We start from the raw sequence: 22,803 nt of genomic DNA on the forward strand, positions 1-22,803 counted from the left end.
TGCGGATGCTGTTCAGGTGCTCCCTCTCCTGCAGTGACACCACTTACCACAACCCACCACAACCGTACTTAAATAAGTTAGGAAATTATTTTTGTTTCGACTGTAAAATTTATTATGCAGATATCAAAGAAAAAATACAACTACAAAACTTTAATATAACGTGTTCTCTTCTTCTGTAACTGAAAAGTCAGCTGTGGGCATTCAGATCTTTTATCAATGACCAAAACTTTTTCTGCACTGAATTTTTTACAAAGTGTAATGATTTTAAATGTAATTATTTAAAAATAGTGTGGAAAACAGTCACAGTAGTAGTGTAACAGTAAATGCAGAGGTTCCCTAACAACAGAACCATTTTGCACAATACAGTGAAAATAAGATAAATTAATAAATCAATAAGCATGATCCTTGATGGTTTATATTTGTACGATGGGAAATCACATTAACTGAAAGACCTCTAGGCATCTTGGCATCACCTCCTCCGTCCATGGACTTTGGGTGATGCAGTCTATATAAAAGTAGTGACCGCTTAAATTATCGTGCATATTTTGGATGTTAGCATAAACAAAACCATCTCCTGTTGTTTCAGTCTGGCAAGTTCATTTTGAAAACTTGATTAACTCCAGCTCTGCTATTTTCTCCCTTTGCTTCACCTGCCACAACACCAACATTAGCATAGACTTCTTGGCCATCTCCATTCTCTGCAGAGCAGCAAATAGAGTCAGTGAATGATTAAAGAATTTTTCATGTTCTATGAAACTGTTTGCTAATAGTCAAAAAATGTCACTGTATGGAAAAAGTTCGTTTTACCACAAAGATGCAAAATGATTTGCATTTTACATAGATAAATAAATAAATAAAACATGACTTTTAACATTCTTTTGGGAGCTTTAAGCTTTACAAAGCTGGGCAAAATTGCTTTCAAACACTTTGTGTTAAAGGTAGTTGGTTAACAATACTTGCATATTTAACTGACACATAACAGATATCAATAAACTCTTAGCAAGAATAAAAAAAAAAACTATTTAAAAGTGCTCAATTATTCTGTTTATCTTCTTAAAAAATGCAAAAAAGAGCGACCTGAGTAATGGGAGAAAGAAAAAAAAGATGTTTGTTACCGTTTTGTTTTAAGCGTTTGTCGTTTTTCTTTTTCTCTGAGCAGATGATAACTGCACCCACAGCCATGAAAATTACCAGAGCTGAGAGTCCACCACCAATCAATGACAAATTGCATGTTTCAAAGATAAAAGACAACAAAAGATGAAAAAACTGATTTCATTGGATCTACTTAGTTTTCACTTACTAATCCATCATGATTCATCTCTGATGGCAGTTTCTTTTTCCTTACCCACAGAACTCTTTGCTGGTTCAGTACACACAGTGTTATTAGTTTTATGCACACACTCTGATATCTGTGTCCTGATGACTGAAGTGCAGTTAATGAAAATAAAGCCTATGAGCAAAGAAACCCACGTAATTTGCTAAAGATATACAAAGTGAGCATATCAATTGCTGAGTGATTATCAGATATTATTTACAAAGACCTCACTCACCAGAGGTAGATATCCTCTCTTCTTTGAAGACATCACTGACGTTATTACTGACTGAGCAGACCAGATGTCCTGAGACGTGCTGTTTCAGAGTGATGATGTTAGTCTCATTATTTCCAGAAAGGAGCTCAGCATCTGTCAGTGTGCGTCCATCCAGAGTCCAGCTGTACTGAGGACTGTCCCCTCCCTCAGAGGAGCAGGACGCCCTCATCTCTCCCTGGGACAGACACTCAGAGACCAGCAGGACAGAGGACACAGGAGCTGAGAGAAACACACAGATCAATTCTGATACCGTGACAGGATTTTGGTCTCCAATGAATAACTGGGAAAGCAAAAAAATATATCTGAAAATTGTCCACGGGAACTTGTGGATTTTAGTTTGTAGTCCCTGCCAGAAGGACTGTGGTTACATTTTCTGACGATTGTCAGTTTAAGTCCATTAATGTAAAGCTTTTATTTGTGAACAGATACGTATTATACAGGTCTGTGACTGAAACATAGTTTGGGGTAAGTTAGCAGCTCTAGTTTCCTTGTGCAGATATTCATCAAGATGAAAATTTACAAAACCTAGCTGGAAAATTGCAATTTTCCAAACGACAAAACAAATGTCTGAATTGTATTTAGCTGCTGTAGCGTTTAGACTCTGCAGCTGTGCATGTTGCCTTACCACACCATCATCAAATGTTTTAAGTAGCCTGTACTTTTCTACAAGAAAAAAAGTAAAAATGTCTGGTATGAAATAGAACAGTTGTTTAATGAGGCAATTTGTCATAGTTGTATTTACTTATATGTGTTTACTGCATATTCAATGATCTCAGAATGGCACATTAATGTTTAAAGAAAAGCAGGCCAAGCAAGCTGGAAAAATTTGTCTTTTGTTGTTGTTGTTCTTTTTGTTCCAAACTTATTTTATGGACTGTACTAGATTCCGTGGCTGCAAAACATCTCATTGTTATAAGATTAGGTATTAAGCAAGTTTTGTAGCTCACCATGAGAAACTCCGAACAACATCAACAACAGTCCAGCTACAGCTTCCATGTCTGCTCAGTGTTCAGCCTTTGTTGATACAGTCTGCAGCTTTCAAAGTTTTTTACTCAAAAACAGGCGTGTGTGTGCTGGTCTGAACAGGCTCCAGTGTGCCCTGTTAGCGATTAGCCTCAGAGAAGAATTCTTAAAAATTTTGGTGTCAGGTTTCATTGATGTTGTACTTAACAACTTCTTTTCTTTTGTTTGTTTGTTTCTTTTTTTGGCCCCACAAACACAAATAAATATAGACAATTAGGGGGAAAAGATTTCGGAATTATTTATAAAGGTTTCATTTTCGCTTCATATCATTGGTTGCACTGGATTACTTTTTGATAATCAACACATTTTTAAATAGTCTGACTTTATGTCTTCACTGAGGCGACACGGTTACGCAACTTATTTATAACTGACTGCATTCATGTTATATTTTCGCTTTCTGTTCATGATGTTGAAAATACTTGTTTAAAACCAAAAGTATTTTATGTTCAATATCAGAAGTACTGTACTGTATATTAGTGTGAAATGTGGGGCACATCTTAGGGGCTCATGTAAGGCAGCCCACACTTAGGCCATGTCCACACTAATACGTTGTCATTTGAAAACACATCTTTTCTTTCTCCATTTTGGCGTTTCAGACAAAAGCACCATTTTCAAATTTATCGGGGCTAGTGTGGACGTAGCCTTAGAGCAGGGGTCACTAACAGGCGGACCGGGGTCCGAGTCCGGACCCAGACGCCATCCTATGTGGACCCGGACCTATAGTTAACAAAATATTAAATTATATTTAATTTTGATGGGGCGATTCAATTTTAAGCGGTAACATTACATTGTATTAGACCAGGGAACATACAAACCAAGCGAGTGCGAGTTAAGCCACCCACGTGACACTACTTAGCCAATCAAATCTGTGCATTCAAGGCGATCGCAACGCTGAATGCAGACACAGACAGACAGAGGAAAGAGACGGTGAGAGGCGAATGACAAGCGAGGCGATAAACGATACAGGGAGACAAGACGTGAGGTGGAGTCACAAGAGGTAAAACAACTATGGCGCTTTCAAAAAAGAGAAAATAGAACTTTCAAGACTGAATGGACCGACGCATATATGTTCATTCCTCCAGCCGCAAGCAGCAAACCAGTGTGTCTCATATGTTCAGAAACCATGGCACTGATTAAAAGTGGCAATGTCAAACGCCACTATGAGGCAAAGCACAAAGCCTTTGAACAATCATACCCACCCAAGTCTGAACTCAGGTCCCAGAAAATTAGCAGTCTCAGAGCCCAATATGATCAATCCACAAGGATCTTAACCAGTTCTTTCACCGCCCAACAACGTGCTCCTGACACGGAGGACGTGTCCCGGACCTCTGCTTGAGAAGATTTTCTCCAACTGGACCTCCTCAAATTTTAGTTTAATACCCCTGCCTTAGAGTGTGGAAATACTACTATATGTACAATTGGCCCCACTGTGGAACCCTCTCTGCTTATTATGGGCAGCCCACACTACGTGCTGCCCAACTGGGGCCCATATTTCTTCATAATTCAGGAAAAAAATGGAGGACCCGGCCCATGACTGCGAAGGCAGGGTCCTCTGGTGGACGCAGCTTCAGAATTTGGACACCCCCGGCCTGTTTCCGGCCAGACAATAATAACAGTGACATTTAACTTATTTTATTTGATAAATAAACACTGTAAGATTCAAGTTTTTTGTGTATATGTATACCACTCCCACCCCCCAACCCCCAACAGCCCTTTTGAATGTCTCCCTAATTCTGAGGTCTCAAAGTTGGTAAGTATGTGCTAGGCTTGGCCCACATCAGTCTAAAATTGTATGTAACCATGAATAACCTGTCCACCAGGAGAGACTGGACAGTATAGATGTAAAACAAATATGCCAGAAGTTTATCTCAGCTAACGAAAGGAGAAGGCATGTGTTTGGCTGCTTCACATAGTGGACATTGAGTTGTTGTGTGGGGCACCAGTAGTCCATGTCTGTTGCTGTAACAGTAGTTCATGTTTAGAATAAAAAATCCCAGCTCACAGATTTGATAGGGGCAGTAGTTTACCTAAAATGTTGCATAATTTTTCTGAGAGATCTTTTACTTTGTGGTAATCTTATATGAGTAGTTTTGTATAAGAGATGTTGGTGTACTATAATATGAAGTAATGTTGTTAAGTCCTTAAAGTCATATTCTTTTATTGTCATGATTGTATTTGAAACTATTTTTATTTTTGAATACCTGATTTATATGGAATATGGCCGAGGTAAACTAAAGTCTAAAATACTTAGTCATTTGTTTAATAGTAATTTAACATTATATAATTCACATATAAAACTATGAATTGTGATTTTAAATGGTTTAAAAGCATGTAGAATAGCATATGTAGGCAAGTATATTTCTCCTCTTTGTATTAAGAAGCAAAGACAAAAAAAAAAAAAAGAAACATGGCAGGGTTCGGTGGCTGAATCATCTGTCCCCACCAATGCCAAAACCAAATCTTCGACCTTGCGCTGATATATAACATGTAAATATATATTAATGATATGCCACATGTAAAAAGCTGAAAAAACTGCATGAATGAGGAAAGGAGAATGATAAAGAGCGCAGTGGACACTGATTAGCCCAAAGAAGGTGAGTAAGAAGATGATTGGACTAGAGTAAAGATGACGGTATTGAGACTGACAGCGTGGGAAAGTGGCAGTGAGGTAGAGAACAGAGAAGCAGGCAAATGAGTGACTACAGATCTTCCCTAGTGAACTCACACATAACGTTCATTACAATCTATTTAGTGACTGTCTTTAATATCACGGTTGCTACAGGTTTCAAATAATTAAACCCAGTTCACCACAAAGGACAACTAATAGTATCACCTACACAAACACAGTTTCTGTGTTTCTTCACTATTCAGCCTCTTGTGACTGAGCAGGCAGCTTTTAAGTAAACCTTGTACTTTACTAAGATACAAATAGGCAAAACCTCTGACCATGTTTCCTGTTTTAGTGATCAGCTTCTAAATAAGAATGTGTGAACTCAGACCAGGCAGGATGTGACTACAATACAACTGCAGAGACTGAGAAGACAGACTGCAGTCATTAATTTAGTAATACTAAAACTCTAAAACTCCTAAACCAATTTTGTAATTTTATTCAAGATTAAATTCAGGATTTTTCACGTACATAGTTATACAAGTATAACACGAAGTGAAATGTGACCTGATACGCTCCTCGACTGTGCAAAATATATAGAGAAAAACATTATATACAGTAAGTAAATAGATATATACAAAGATGACATTATGTGCAATATTGTCCAACTTATTATGCTTTTTCATCGACACTTGATATTTACAGCTAAATTAAATTAACAAGTTAAAGGGGGTTTTTAAGCACTTTGAAGTACACAAAAATTACAAAAAAAGTGTGTAATTAAGCCACAATTGTTTTTAATTTAAGAAATGTAAATAACAGATTCCATCAAACCTTGAAACACCTTCACAGACATTATTGCTTGTTGTTTTGCTCAGTTTTGAAGTGTTGTCTGAAGTTCTGTTCGTTGATGTTATATGTCAGGTAAAACCGTCATTGTGCACAGAAGGAAGCACAGTGAAGCAATAGTAACTGCTACTGCACAAACCACAAGCACACATGCAGGTTTTAAAATGAAAAGCCTCATTTTTATTCTTTTATTTATTTTTGTTATATTCTACTGTGTCACTACATTTAACTCTGGATGAACACAGACTGCAGCACATATTTTAATGAATTCATTTTTTAATAAAAGCAGTTTGTACAATGTTTGTAACCTGTGTTCATGATTACATTTATATACAATACAGTATATGGAGAAAATGAGATACTAAAATAAGAGGACAGAAACAGAAGATGAGGTTTACCCTCTGATGTTTTATTATAAACTGTCTGGGCAGGTCAGGAATACCTCTTCTTCCATCTGGTACTTTTAGGGGCCATCCCAGCAGTCCGTCTTCCTATCCCCAGTATCCTCTCCTATCATATCAGCTCTCTGCATGTCCAACATGACAACCATGTTGTCTCCAAACTGCTCAACCTGAGCTGTGCCTCTAATATACTAATTTCTACTCTTGTCCATCCTGGTTGCTCCCAATGAAAATGAACTAACATTATAAACGAAACCATGAACTAAAAATATAGATCTATAGATGACATTCAAAGGTAAACAGAAGGTAGAATGTGAACAGAAGATTATTGAGCTTGAACACCAAACTCACCATTACCCACAATGAACCTAAAGTCCCATTGAACAAAATTAATTTGAAAAATGAGTAAAACCCCAAAACATCATAAAGCTCACAACCCTGGGTAAATCACGTGGGTGACTTGGGATTACTCTGTCTCCACCTCTATCTCCCCTCTTTGACAACTTGCTTTCCTTGCTGTTGTGTGAGACTGACATCAGTAAACTTTATTTCCTGGTCATCTTCTTCCTCGGCAGAGAAGCAAGAGGAATAAAGTAACATAAGTGAGTCATTAAAATAATCGTTTGAGTTCTAAACAGAAGTTTACCATCATTTCTTCAGTAGACTGAAAATTGTGAAATCGTTTAACTGATTCTGACCAAAATGCGCACAAAAAAAAGACATTTAATTTTGCTCACTTCTGGCTTTTTTGATGTATCAACAAACTTTTGGCAAAGAATAAAAATTGTTTATTTAAAAAACAGCAAACAGAATTTTTTTTATATGTAATTATAAAAAGAACAAAGTTTTTTTTTACCTTCCTGTTTTGTAGGTTTGTTTTTTTGTTTCTGTCTCCGAGAACAGATGACTGCTACACCCACAACTAAGAAAATTATCAGTGCTAAGAGAACACCACCCATCAGTGTTAAAATTCCTGCTCCTAAAATAAATGAAATTTAAAAAAAAAACAAGTCAACATGTGTTTTTATGGCAAAACACAAGGAGAAAATAAAGACAATTACATCAATAAATTCATTGCATTAAAGTTTTAATTATTAATGTGCCATCAGTGATTATTATTGTCCAACTGATTAATATGCAATCAATGAAAATGAAGCTTATAGCCCATAAATAAATGATTTATGAAAGGTGTACAAATTGACCATTTTGGTCACTAACTTCCCAAGGGCAAGTCAGAGCAGAGACATATTCACACTACAGTAGCAGTACAAATATCTAAAAAAGACCAGTTTCTGTCTTTTCTCAAGCTCTCGAGACTACTACCATGAGCTGGATGACTGGGAACCTACACTGACTGAATTGCTGATTCAGTATTAGATATTATTTACAAAGACCTCACTCACCACAGGTAGATATCCTCTCTTCTTTGGAGACATTACTGACGTTGTTCTTGACTGAGCAGACCAGATGTCCTGAGACGTGCTGTTTCAAAGTGATGATGTTACTCTCATTATTTCCAGAAAGGAGCTCAGCATCTGTCAGTGTGCGTCCATTTAGAGTCCAGCTGTACTGAGGACTGTCCCCTCCCTCAGAGGAGCAGGACACCCTCCTCTCTCCCTGGGACAGACACTCAGAGACCAGCAGGACAGAGGACACAGGAGCTGAGAGAAACACACACAGATGAGTTTAGATTTTAAATCAGAATCTCTGTCATTTTCTATAGTCTCTAAAAAGAAACAAGGAAAGAACAAAATACATGTATTTGATATTTTGTGATATATTATTTAGTTTGCCAACAGAACAGAAAAAATACCTTGAATAAACAACTGTAAAATACGCTCGTCTGATCTTCTTCCATCTGAATCAAAGGCTTGAAGAGTATAATTATCACTGTCACTCCTGCTCAAGTTATTGATCCTAAATGTCCCATTACTGAGGAAAAGATACCTATGTTCTGTGGTTTTAAAACTGATCATATTCTTTTTCACATTAAATATGTTTAATGAATCCTTCAACAATTGGTATTCAAGTATTTCCGAAATGCTGCCCAGATGGATGTCCACAGTTCCTCCCAAAGCTCCATAGCACTTAGTTTCATCCTGGCTGCCATCACAGTAAGTTCCCATACCTGCCAATGCAAAGTAAACGGAAGCAAAATTGACACAATTTTGAGTGTTTAGTACCTACAAGAACTACAGTTTTTCTTTTCATTTAGCATTTGCACATGTTTAACAAAAACAGAAATTGCGGTTTTCTGTTTACTGTTTGCTAAAGTGTACACTATGCAATCAAGCATTTACGAGAGGACCCAAGTGCAGAGGCTTGGCGATAGTAACAATAACAAACAAGAAATCATGAACAATTAACTTTAACTTTACAATAGCTTAAAAAATATACAATAAAGAATAAGTTACAATAACTTGCCTTCAACTTTTCCATTGTCTTTAACATCCAGGGTGAAATGAATGTTTTTCTCTTGAACTCCATCTGAATTAAAGACCTCAATGCTGTATTGACCTGAATCATTCCTCCTCAGGTTTGTGATCTTGAGTGTCCCGTTCTTGATTATAAATGTTAGTCTGTTGTTAAATTCCTTGTCTGTTGTTATTTTTTCTTTCTTTATATTGAACACAGTTATGTTCCCCTTGGGAAGCACCTTCAAACACTTCAGTTCACTGCCACTAGCATCAGTCATCACTTGGATATACACAGTTCCTTTAAGAAGAGGAGAGCATGGGCATGTGTTCGTCCTGAGGTCACATGTAGTCTCATCAATTGGAACAAGAGCTGGAAAAACACATTTAATAGAACATGAGCTGAAATTATTCAGACAACAAATGGAAATGATTGGCTTCATTACTGGCAAATTTTCTACTATAATACTTCTTCTTCACTGCCTAAAGTACTCATTTAGTGCAGCTAACACTAATCAGTGACAACGTTTAAAATTTCAGTGTCCCTTTAAACTTTAAAGTTAAAGATTAAATAATGAATATGGATCCCAGCCCATGTGTGGTGAAAAGAACTGGAAATGCCCATAGAGAGACAAATTCTAAATCAAGAAATATCCCATTTGTTGTCTTCAAGAATTTGGAAAAATTAAGCAACATGAAACATTTATATCTATCTGTGTAGTTTTTTTTGTTGTTGTTTTGTTTTCATCTTCTACCCTTTGTTGCACAGGGGTTGTGTACTGTGTTTTTCTGTTTTACTCCAACAAGATGGCTATATTTCTGATTAACTTTATAATAATTTCAAAAATATACAATAAAGAATAAGTTATATAACTTGCCTTTAACATCCAGCGTGAAATGAATGTTTTTCTCTTGGACTCCATTTGAATTAAAGACCTCAATGCTGTATTGACCTGAATCATTCCTCCTCAGGTTTGTGATCTTGAGTGTCCCGTTCTTGATTATAAACTGTAGTCTGTTGTTCAATTCTTTGTCTGTTGTTATTTTTTCTTTCTTTATATTGAACACAGTTATGTTCACCATGGGAAGCACCTTCAAACACTTCATTTCACGGCCACTAGCATCAGTCATCACTTGGATATACACAGTTCCTTTAAGAAGAGGAGAGCATGGGCATGTGTTCGTCCTGAGGTCACATGTAGTCTCATCAACTGAAACGTGAGCTGGGAAAGATGCATTCACATGAACATGAGCTGAAATTATTCACACTACAAATACTAATACTTGGCTTCTTTATGAAGATGATCTTACCATGAATTCCCCCTGCCACAAGCACAATGATAAGAAACTGCTCCATACTCTTCATTAAGCCACGTTGTGATTTTAATCTTTAAAAATTACTGTAGACAATGATGAACAAAGCTGGGTATAAATCAGTATAACGTATATACTGTTGACAGTATTTTTTCAGCATACCTTAACATACATATCTTACTTTTCTATCGCTGCTCTAATTGCATCAGCAAAACTGAGTCTCTAGACAACACTGTAGGGTGACACTTTCACAGCATATCAATGCAAGTATAAAAAAGTATATGTCACGTATTCTTGACATATCCTTTTGAGAAAGAACAGGCAACATGTGCGGTGACAAGTTAATTCACAAATAGTTCAGAACTTCCTGTGGGGAGAGCTGTACTGCTGTACTGCACACCCTGTAAAGAGCACTCTTTACATGGTGTGCAGGAGGGATGCCTTTTTATGTTTGTATGTTTGGATGAGTTTTCTTTCTGAAAGGAAAGGAGATAAACAGTATAGAACAAATAAAATGTAAATAACCAAGGAAAAACCAGCTTGTTAAAATGCTGCAAATCATTGCCACAAAATGGAACTATGAAGTAATGTTTTCCAGAAAATATTAAAACATTGAATCCTCATATCTATCAAAGCAGGCTGAATTCAATATAAAAATGTAGATGCACGACTCACAAGTATTCAAACTTGCCTACAGTATTTGTGTAAAGAAGACAAATTTAGGTATTCTAAATGTATGCATCTGTAATATGCCTTGAATCTTTATTGTAAATGTAATTAAATTAAAAATTGCAGACATGTTAAAGCAAACATTACAATTTTGTAATTACTTTTAATTTTTAATTGAAAATAGGTTGAATATTTTGTACTTTATTAAAAAAATAAAAACATTTAATTTCTTACTTACATCAGTAAACAGCTGGAGTGATGGTTAAACATTAACAGAAGAAGAATTACCATCAAGGAAATAAGGATAAACATGATTCACTTCCAAATTAATGAATGCCTACATCAGCACAGGCTGAGGCAGTAACCCACTTACGAGCGCTCAACTGGAACCAGGCACAACTCATCTGTGAGAAAGACACCCACGCATGGGTACTTCCTGCATCACAGAGCAGAGATAGAAGCTAGCACTCTGAGAGAGGTGCAGTGAAACTGTTCGAGTAGTACAGGGCTACTTTGAACTAACAGACCAGTCACACACACACATATATATATATATATATATATATATATCAGCATGTGCTGACCACTCAGTGCATTTTATCGACAACTTTAATATTTTTTGGGAACGCAGGCATCTGTTCAAAGCAAATGGATTTAATTTTAACAAGTCAGGGGTGAAACTGTTCACCTCCAACTTGTTTTATTCCATACGTCATCCATCCGTGCTTGGTGCCAAGGCTGAGATAAACGAGGAGTTATCTCATAAAGAGGAACAAACAGTACTCCAAGAACAGACAAAGCCCAGCAGAAACCTTGAGGAGGAGCTCCATTTGCCCCCACCCGGGAAGAGCCTCAGAAAGGAGAGACATCCATGGCATCTGAGGAAGAGCCTCAGAAAGGAGAGACATCTAAGGCAAGAAGAGGGGTCCCTATTTGCCTCCAACTCTCTCAACAACACCAACGACCAGGACAAGGGACCACGACCTTCCCCAGTCCCCCAAACCCCTGACAGGCCATCACCCTCCTCCCCCTCCCTTTCTCCCTCCTCCCCACACCTGAAATTCACTGAGGAGATGATGGAGCGGGTCAATGCTGGGCTCAGATCTACCCCCCGTCCCAATCCCTTTTTGTCCCCCATAAACCCCCCACCAGAGCGGCCAAAGGTTCGCCATCGAGCCCCCATCGATTGCTCTGTTAAGCCCCCACCCTTAACAGAGCAATCGAAGTCACATTGCCCAGCCTCGCCCCCCTTAGTTCCTCTTCATGCCCTGTCTCCGCAGTCTGATATGTGATATGTGAAGGGTCCGGGCTGTGAGGATTATGGCAGTGATGACTTTTCCCAGGAGAAGCTGGGACCCTGTTTACTAGAAGGTTTTAAAATTTCTGTACTTTTAGGTGACAGGAGACATGTGGCCTGGTCAAAACACAGAGAGCTGCACTCTAAAAGATCTTTAAACATAGTAAACATACCTTGTGTGCCACAGACTGCTCCCAAACACGAGGGGACAAGTAATACCTCTAAAACACTTAAGTTGGCTTTATTAAACATTAGATCTCTAGCTGGGAAAACATTTTTAATTAATGATTTAATCACTGAGCACAGCCTTGATTTTATGTTTTTAACTGAAACTTGGTTGGACCAAAGTAACAGTGGAGCTGTTCTCATCGAGACGACCCCTCCTAACTACAGTTTTATCAGTGAGGTCAGGGCGAGCAGGAGAGGAGGAGGGGTTGCTGTCTTATTTAATGAATCATTTCAATGTAAGCAGCTATCTCCTGGAAGTTTTCAGTCTTTTGAATATGTGGCTTTACAGCTGAAGGCCCCATCCAAAGTTGTGTTTCTTAATGTTTACAGGCCTCCCAAATACTGCACAGACTTTTTTAATGACCTCAGTGAACTGCTGTCTGTGATCTGTGTTGATTTTGACTGTGTAATTATTGCTGGGGATTTTAACATTCATGTGGACAACCCTCAGGACAAAGGGACTAAAGACCTGAGTAACACTCTGGGCAACTTTGGGCTGACTCAGCATGTAACAGAGGCCACACATAATAGAGGACACACTCTTGACCTACTGATCTCCAAAGGCCTGAGCATTTCAAAGGTTACTGTGTCTGATGTGGGCCTGTCTGATCATTACTGTGTTTTCTTTGAAAGTAAAATCTCAGCCCACACAAATATATCAACAACAGTGATCACAAAACGGTGTATAACTGAACACAGTAGTGCAATTTTTAACCAGGTCTTCCCATTAACACCTGACCTGCCCAGAGGGTCAGTCAATGAGCTCGTCAATAGCTTCAATGCTAACATGTTAAATGTAATGGACACTATTGCTCCCATTAAGGTGAAGGTTATCTCTGGAAGGAAAAAGTCTCCATGGAGAAACTCCACACTGGTGAAAAATGAAAAAAGAGAGTGTAGGAAAGCTGAGCGCAGATGGAGAAAAACAAACCTCCAGGTTCATTATGACATTTATAAAGAGAAACTTCACAATTATAATTTACAACTGAGGAATGCAAGGAGGTCCTACTTCTCTGACATCATCACTAAAAACAGCCATAATGCTCGGGTCTTATTTTCTACAGTTGACAGGCTAACAAACCCTCCTGTGTCAGTGGCAGCTGAACTTCATTCGACCATGGCCTGCAATGACTTTGCCAAATTCTTCACTGAAAAAATCCAAAAAATTAGACAAGCAATTGGTACATCAACAGCAGATCCAGGATATGTACTGTGTCCACCAAAAAACTGTTTAAACACCATGAAACAGTTTCAACCTATTAACAGCAAAGACCTGGAGGACATCTTAGGTCAACTGAACTCCTCCTCCTGCTGTTTAGATGTCCTGCCAACAAGTTTTTTCAAAAAGGTCTCAAAGACTTTAGAGTCAGACCTGTTACAGATCGTCAACTTTTCTTTATTATCAGGTGTGTTTCCAGAATCACTAAAAACTGCTGTAATCAAACCTATACTGAAAAAGGACAATCTTGACAAGACACAAATGAACAACTACAGGCCGATCTCAAATCTCCCGTTTTTAAGTAAGATCATTGAAAAAGCAGTTTCCCAACAGCTCAGTTACTTCTTAAAACAGAATAATTGCTACGATGCCTTCCAGTCAGGTTTTAGACAGAACCACAGCACTGAAACCGCTCTGACCAAAGTGTTTAATGACATATGTCTGAATACAGACAGTGGAAAAATGTCAGTCCTAGTTTTACTGGATCTCAGTGCAGCATTTGATACAGTTGACCACAACATATTACTCAAACGACTGGAGAACTGGACAGGTCTTTCAGGAACTGTACTAAACTGGTTCAAAACATACGTAGAAAACAGGAAATACTTTGTATCAATAGGTAACTTCACATCTGAGCAGACAAGTATCACATGTGGAGTTCCCCAAGGTTCCATCTTGGGACCCCTTCTGTTTAACATCTACATGCTCCCACTGGCACAGATTATAAACAACAACAAAATAAACTATCACAGCTATGCAGATGACACACAAATATATATCACAATGTCACCAGGAGACCGAGGCCCTGTACAGGCTCTTGGTAAATGCATTGAGGAAATCAATGACTGGTTGTGCCACAATTTTCTCCAGCTAAACAAAAACAAAACTGAGGTAATAGTCTTTGGCGCCAAAGAAAAACGATTACAGGTCACCAGAGAACTTCAATCTATACATCTAAAAACCACAAACCAGGCGAGAAATTTGGGTGTAGTGATGGATGCAGACCTAAACTTAGAAAAACACATTAAGACAATAACAAAGTCAGCTTACTATCACCTCAAGAATATATCAAGGATAAAAGATCTGATGTCTCAACAGGACCTGGAAAAACTAGTCCATGCATTCATCTTTAGTAGGCTTGATTACTGTAACAGCATCTTTACAGGTCTACCTAAAAAATCAGTCAGACAACTACAGCTCATTCAGAACTCTGCTGCTCGAGTCCTCACTAAGACCAAAAAAGTGGACCACATCAGTCCAGCTCTGAGGTCCTTACACTGGCTGCCTGTCCGTCAGAGGATAGACTTTAAAGTTCTGATGCTGGCCTATAAAGCTCTGAATGGTTTAGGACCAAAATACATCAATGACCTCCTGACCCAGTATGAACCATCCAGATCCCTCAGGTCATCTGGATCCGGTCTTTTATCAGTTCCCAGAGTCAGAACCAGACACGGAGAAGCTGCATTCAGCTTTTATGCTCCTTATATCTGGAACAAACTCCCAGAAAGCCTCAGATCAGCTGAAACACTCAGTTTATTTAAATCCAGGTTGAAGACTCACCTGTTCTCAGCTGCATTTGAATAAAGCACCAAATCCACACTTTAAGCTTAAATTTCAAAACTTACATTTAACTACTGATTTTATCTACTGTTCTGATTTTATCTGTTTTGATTTTATATACTGTTGTTTGTTTGTTTGTTAATTAGTTAGTTAGTTTATTTGCTTGTTTTATTCAATTTTAAATCATGCTTTTTATTTGTTCTTGTTTCTAATGTCTCTGTAAAGCACTTTGAATCACCTTGTTGTTGAATTGTGCTATACAAATAAACTTGCCTTGCCTTGCCTTGCCTACACTATGCCGGCCACTTGGTTATGGCGTTCCATGTATGCCTTGCCTGCTAGCATCTTGCACCCTGCTGTTATGTGCTGGATTGTCTCTGGGGCATCTTTACACAGCCTGCACCTGGGGTCTTGCCTGGTGTGATAGACCCCAGCCTCTATGGATCATGTACTCAGAGCTTGTTCTTGTGCTGCCATGCCATGCCAAGCTGGACTGAAAGACAGCACAGAGGCACTAATGTATATATATATATATATATATATATATATATATATATATATATATATATAAAACACCCAGCACGCCCCTGCGGGCGGTTTATCCTTCAAGCTCGGGTCCTCTACCAGAGGCCTGGGAGCTTGAGGGTCCTGCGCAGTATCTTAGCTGTTCCCAGGACTGCGCTCTTCTGGACAGAGATCTCCGATGTTATTCCCGGGATCTGCTGGAGCCACTCGCCTAGCTTGGGAGTCACCGCACCTAGTGCTCCGATTACCACGGGGACCACCGTTACCTTCACCCTCCACATCCTCTCGAGCTCTTCTCTATATATATATATATATATATATATATATATATATATATATATATATATATATATATATGATTAAATTGCTGCTTATATTGCACCTTACAGCATATATAACTTTTATACAACTGTATATATCTCTGTAACTTTAAAATAAAAGATAAAAGTAATTTTAATGTAAAAATCTACATACTGCCAATGGAGAGATGCCAAACTGTCTTTCATTGTACTTGTAGTTGTCCATGCTAGCAATAACAGCTTCCTGTGACTGCGTAGGCTTGCTGACACAGCTGTTAATGGTGCAGCAGCTGCTGTAGTCACGATAGCTAGCATGTTGGTTAATTTGACACCTTTTGATGCATTTATTTCTATTTTTTTCTCTTTCTTTCTTAGCTTTTCAGCTCCACTTTTTCGCTTTTTTTTACCCATCTTTATTCTCTACTCCTACCACACTAAACTGTGTTCAGCATAGTGCATGAATGCACATGGAAGGGACTGGTTGCATTAGGATATTTGATTGGGTATTGCATTTGCTCATGAAAATAATGCACAGCAGCCCTTAATGACAGCTGTAGCCTGTATAATTACATCAACGCAGAGAAAAAATTATTGACCCATCAGCCCACAAGTGCATCAGCCCACCTGGAAAATGCCTGGTATGCTTGTTATGGTCCTGGATCTTTGACCCAGGATTTAAGGTTTGTTTGACGTTATTCATTAATGGAACTATGAGATACGTATGTTTAGTTTCTAAGGGACTTCGAGTTTTGCATGCTTATGTTTCAGGTTTTCAGTTCGTTTCTTTTTATATCTGATCTCTTTCTCATGTCCAGTCTGTCTTTGTCTCATCTTCAGCGTCTTCTGTTTGTTTGATCTCCCTGTGTTTTGTCTACTTGTCTCCATGTTTGTTTATTCCCTTGACTAATGGGTTGGGACATGGGAAAAAAAAATCTTCTTTGCCTTATTTGGCAAATAACAAACTGATGTTACATTTTTATATCCAAATTTGAGCCAGTTTCCCCGAGAAGTCAGATACTGATCAAGCATAACATTCAATTTCTGTTCAGAAAAGTAAATAAGGGCAATTTGCATCTGAAAACAGCAAGCAAATATTTTTTTCTTTAACTCTGTTTATGTGTGAGTGTTTGTGCAAGTATGTCTAAGTAGTGAAAGGCACATCTTCAGTGGGTTCCCAGGTAGATTTTTGGGTATTTCCACTGAACAAAAATGGAATATAATGATTTGACACAAATGACACAGAAACATTCAGGATGATTTACCATCATCATCTCAGTTCAGTAATTCAGACTGACTGCAGTAAAACACAAATTCCTGTTTCATGTGGAAATGCTTTTTAAAAAAATTTCCATATGAAAAAGAATTGTTGCTATATGTTATCACATAACAACCTGTTAAACTTGCTATAGAAAATACAAAAAAAATGATTAAAACCTAATACAACACAATAAAATTATAAAATGAATATAGGTGTGGTATGAGATGGTAAAGAATTTTGGTGTCAATGTAGCTGAAACATTTATCGGAGAAAGCGTTTAGCTGCATGTGGTGCAGAGGATGTTGAGCATCCATGTATTATCCACAGCCACAATCTTCTGATGGAGGAATCAAAATAGTGTGTTGATTCAAACTGAAACCAAAATGTTTGAGTACACTCAAAGATTTCCTTCCAATGATGTGAGGTCTAGTAGGAATGTGCTCAGAAAATTTAGTTAAGAGGTATTTTGATCTTTAAAGAAGCAGCAGTGCTTCCAAATGTTTTATGTGGCTAATTGACTCATATAAAGTCCCAGGTGTGAGAAATGCTACATGTGAAAGATATGTTGAAATGCTGGTGGTATACAAGTCTGGCCTAAATCTACTGTCAGAAAGACTGAAGTAATCCAGGAGTTCAATTAACTGTCTTTAATAAATTCATACAGACAAAATGAACAGCATCGTGTCTCTGTTTCTTGCCAGCCTTAATTTGAATTTTTTGCAGATAGAAGTGAATGTATGTGATAATTTGTGTGTGATTTTCTGAGACACAAACAGATAATTCTATAATTAGTAAAGTTATAAATACTGGCATGAATAATGATAATATCACCTTCTGCTGAGGTAGGACACTCTGCACAAGGCACAAGCAATATCTCACAATGTCTACAAGTCGTCTCACACGTGAGGTCAAAATTAGCAACAGTTTTGGAGCAGAACAGTCCTTTTACTTATTGTTAATACAGGCTGTAGCACTTGGGCACCTTGTGTGGCAGAGTGAAGTACAAGTATCTCTAGCTCTCAAGACTACCATGACCTGGATTGCTGTGAAACTACAGTGACTGAATTGCTGATTCATTATTAGATACTGCTTACAATGTTCTCACTCAACACAGGTAGATATCTCCTGTTCTTTGGAGACACTATTAACATTGTTCTTGACTGAGCAGACCAGATGTCCCGAGATGTGATGTTTCAAAGTGATGATGTTAGTCTCATTGTTTCCAGGAAGGAGCTCAGTATCTGTCAGTGTGCGTCCATCCAGAGTCCAGCTGTACTGAGGACTATCCCCTCCCTCAGAGGAACAGGACACCCTCATCTGTCCCTGGGACAGACACTGAGAGACCAGCAGGACAGAGGACACAGGAGCTGAGAGAAACACACACAGATGAGTTTAGATTTAAAAACTAGAATTGTGAAAATTCTTTACAGTCTCAAATGAAGAACAGGGAAAGCATAAAATACATGCATCTGAACATTTTTTATATTTATTGTATAGATCAGCAAAACATTGTTAAATTTATATCTATTAATAGCTTTATTGAGAAGAAAAGGAATTACCTTGAATAAGCAACTGTAAAGTCTGCTGGCCTGATGATCTGCCATCTGAATCAAAGGTTATAAGGCTATAATTACCACTGTCTGTCCTGCTTAGATCACTGATTCTAAATGTTCCATTACTGGGTAAGATTAGAGATTTGTGTGCTATGGTATTATAAATAGCCTTATTCCCTCTCACATCTAGTATCTTTAATGAATCCTTTAACAAGTAGTATCTAGGTATTTCAGATGTGCTGTTCACTAGCTGGATGTCCACGGTTCCTCCCAAAGCTCCATAACACTGAGCTCCATCCTGTCTGCCATCACAGTAAGTTTCCACACCTGCAAATAAAAAATTAGACAAAAAGCAAAACTGTCAAACTTTTGAGTGTTAAGTTACTACCAGAAAGACTGCAGTAGCATATGCAAATGTTTACAATGAACAGAAATTTGTAAGCTTCATGATTATTTATGATTATTTTCATATGGTTCCCACAGGTGGGCACAAATTAATGACTGAATTCCATCAGCAGAAATAGTGGTTTTGTGGCTACTGTCATTTTGTTTTAGTAGTAGTTTGTTGTTTACTCAGGCCTGCTGGCAATCAAAAACAGAATATGTATCTAACTGTTATGCAAAACCTCAATTTTTTTGCTGTTCTTAGGGTCTAAAAAACTGACTTTCGGAAGCTGTTCTCATGTGGCAGTTATTCATTGAAAATGAATGCAGGAAGTGAAAATGGAGGAAATTTTAACCCACAAAGAAAAGGTTTGAGTACTCCTGAAACAGGGGATAGTTGTGCAAAAATGCTGCAAATCTTATCAAATGTATGTAAAGTAGCAGCATCACTTCCCAACAGGGAAAATGTTACCTTGAATAAACAAATGTAGAGTCCAAACATCTGATGTCCTGCCATCTGAATCAAAGGTTTCAAGGGTATATTTACCAATGTCAGTCCTGCTCAGGCCATTGATCCTAAATGTCCCATTGCTGGGAAAAATGAGATATCTATGTGCAATGGTATTAGAAATAACCTTATCCCCTCTCACATCTAGTATTTTTAATGAATCCTTTAACAACTGGTATCTAGGTATTTCTGAGGTGCTGTCCATCAGCTGGATGTTCACAGTTCCTCCCAAAGCTCCATAACACTGAGCTCCATCCTGTCTGCCATCACAGTAAGTTTCCACACCTGTAAAGGAAAACAAAAAAGTAAACAATTTATTCTTTTACTTATTATTTAACAAGTTCACCTCTCATAGCTGTATTTTTCAGCTCCATATTAGTTAAATAGTTAAAAAAAAATTAAATATAAAGTAAGATAAAAATGTATTTGCTATTGTTTTGTTCAAATTCATTTTGATAGTCTCTAAAAAAGAACAGAGAAAGCAGAAAATGCTATATATATATATATATATATATATATATATATATAGATATAAAGATTACCAAAAAATCTTATATTTATATAAAGTAGCAGCTTTATTAACCAAGAAAAGATTACCTTGAGTAAACAAATATAGAGTCCGCTCGCCTGATTTTCTTCCATCTGAATCAAAGGTTAAAAGGGTATATTTACCAATGTCATTCCTACTCAGGTCATTGATCCTAAATGTTCCATTACTAGGAAAAATGAGAGACCTATGCTCTATGGCATTAGACATAACTGTATTATTTCTCCCTGCTAGTATTTTTAATGAATCCTTTAACAACTGGTATCTAGGTATTTCAGAGGTGCTATTGATCAACTGGATGTCCACAGTTCCTCCCAAAGTTACATAACACTGAGCTCCATCCTGTCTGCCATCACAATGAGTGATCACACCTGCAAAAAAAAGTGAACAAATGAACAAAGTCAAAATCAAACCCAGATGATAAAATCAGTGTCTGAATTTAATTTAGTCAAAATGTAAACCCCGAAGGACTCTGAAAATAAGGTTACATGTTATTTAATGAGTTTATATGTCATAGCTATATTTACGCATTTTCACATTAAAATGATCTCAGAATGTGTCGTTAATCTTTAAGGAAATATAAGTAAAGGAAGTAAAAATCATTTAAAGTGTTAAAATAAAACTCATAAACTGCAGTTCAACAAATCTTTTGGTGAATTCAGCTTAATTTTATTGATGGTGCCAGATCACGTGGCAGCAAAACCTCTTTTTTTATTATAAAATTAAGCATTAATGAAGAAGAACAAAAAGTTTAGTAGCTCACCATAAGAGACACCGAGTAACATAAACAACAGTCCAATGACAGCTTCCATGTCTGCTCACTGTACAGCCCCTTATGATCCAGTCAGCAACTTTTCCTTCAATAACAGAAGTGTGTGTGCTACACGCTGCTGTCAGCTGGTACTTCACTTTTCACACGCTGAGAGGATGAAAGGAAGTGACATCATATTTGATCCCCATTTTGCTATCAAGAAAAGAAAAAAAACTGTCAAAAAAAAAAAGGGTCTTCAAAAGCAACATCTAGTGGTCGAATATAAATTGAATACATGTGTGAGCAGTGAAATGAACCCTTTCATGGTATTCAGGTCTGACCATTTTCAATTTTTTTAAGTATAATTTTTTTCTGCCTAAAAATGTTTGAGATAATGTTTATTTTCTGCAACATTGTGTATATTACCGAAAGTAGTCACTCACTCATCCACATCATTTATGTATTCCAAACAGGTCTTGTCAGATAGCATGTTGGACATTAACTATCCATGCACAGTATTGTACACAATATTCACTAATTGATAGGGCATCACTCAAGGTTTAAACACTGAACTCCTCCACTTGGGGCAGGAACTCATCCCTGACCTGGAGTGGGCACTCCACCCTTTTCCGGCTGAGAACCATGGCCTCAGATTTAGAGGTGCTGATCCTCATTCCCGCTGCTTCACACTCGGCTGCGAACTGTTCCACTGCGAGCTGGAGGCCCTCACCCGATGAAGCCAACAGAACCACATCATCTGCGAAAAGCAGAGATGAGATTCTGAGGCCACCGAAGTGAAAACCCTCCGCCACTTGGCTGCGCCTAGAAATCCTGTCGATAAAAATTATGAACAGAATCGGTGACAAAGGGCAGCCCTGGCAGAGCCCATCACCCACCGGGAACGAGTCCGACTTATTGCCGGCAACGTGAACCAAGCTCTTGCAACGGTTGTATAGGGATCGAATGGCCCGTAGCAACGGGCCAGACACCCCATACTCCCGCAGCACCTCCCACAGGACACCCCGAGGGACACGGTCGAATGCCTTCTCCAAGTCCACAAAACACATGTAGACTGGTTGGGCAAACTCCCATGCACCCTCAAGTATCCTTGAGAGGATAAAGAGCTGGTCCAGTGTTCCGCGACCAGGACGAAAACCGCGTTGTTCCTCCTGTATCCGAGGTTCGACTAGCGGACGAACTCTCCTTTCCAGCACCCTGGCATAGACTTTCCCAGGGAGGCTGAGGAGTATGATCCCCTTGTAGTTGGAACACACCCTCCGGTCCCCCTTCTTAAAGATGGGGACCACCATCTTTAAGAAGGTGGGGCAGTACCCCTGCCAGTCCAGGGGTACTGCCCCTGATCTCCACGCAACATTGTAGAGGTATGTCAACCAGGACAGCCCTACAATGTCCAGAGCCTTCAGGAACTCGGGGCGGACCTCATCAACACCAGGGGCTCTGCCACCAAGGAGTTGTTTAACTGCCTCAGTGACCTCGCCTCCGGAAATTGGCGGGTCATTCCCCTCATCCCCAGACTCTGCTTCCTCCTCGGAAGACGTGTCAGTGGCATTAAGGAGGTCCTCGAAGTATTCCTTCCACCGCCTGACAATTTTCTCAGTTGAAGTCAGCAGCGCTCCGCCAGCACTATACACAGTGCAGGTAGAGCACCGCTTTCCACTCCTGAGACGCCTGACGGTTTGCCAGAATCTCTTCGAGGCAGTCCGAAAGTCTTTTTCCATGGTCTCGGGGTCTTGTTCGCGAGTGATGAGGGAAGGGAGCCGGAGATCAACAGACGGATTAGTGCAGC

At 38.5% G+C, this 22,803-nt stretch overlaps 1 pseudogene across 1 annotated transcript; it reads right to left on the reverse strand.

Moving 5' to 3' along the window:
• Window positions 1–434: 434 nt before the first annotated feature.
• LOC146638722 (hemicentin-1-like) lies at window positions 435–21,160 on the reverse strand (annotated as a pseudogene). Its single transcript, XR_014906544.1, has 11 exons — window positions 21,009–21,160; window positions 20,296–20,616; window positions 19,663–19,983; window positions 18,813–19,133; window positions 18,364–18,620; window positions 13,783–13,786; window positions 8,284–8,598; window positions 7,874–8,131; window positions 1,298–1,450; window positions 1,116–1,229; window positions 435–698 (listed from the first exon to the last, which is right to left on the reverse strand). The product of XR_014906544.1 is annotated as a hemicentin-1-like (transcript).
• Window positions 21,161–22,803: the final 1,643 nt, after the last annotated feature.

The sequence above is a fragment of the Diplotaxodon limnothrissa genome, linkage group LG2 (genome assembly GCF_057381915.1).
Source record: "Diplotaxodon limnothrissa isolate DT_005_m linkage group LG2, D_limnothrissa_male_GT1.1, whole genome shotgun sequence".
In the NCBI taxonomy this organism is placed as follows: domain Eukaryota; kingdom Metazoa; phylum Chordata; class Actinopteri; order Cichliformes; family Cichlidae; genus Diplotaxodon; species Diplotaxodon limnothrissa.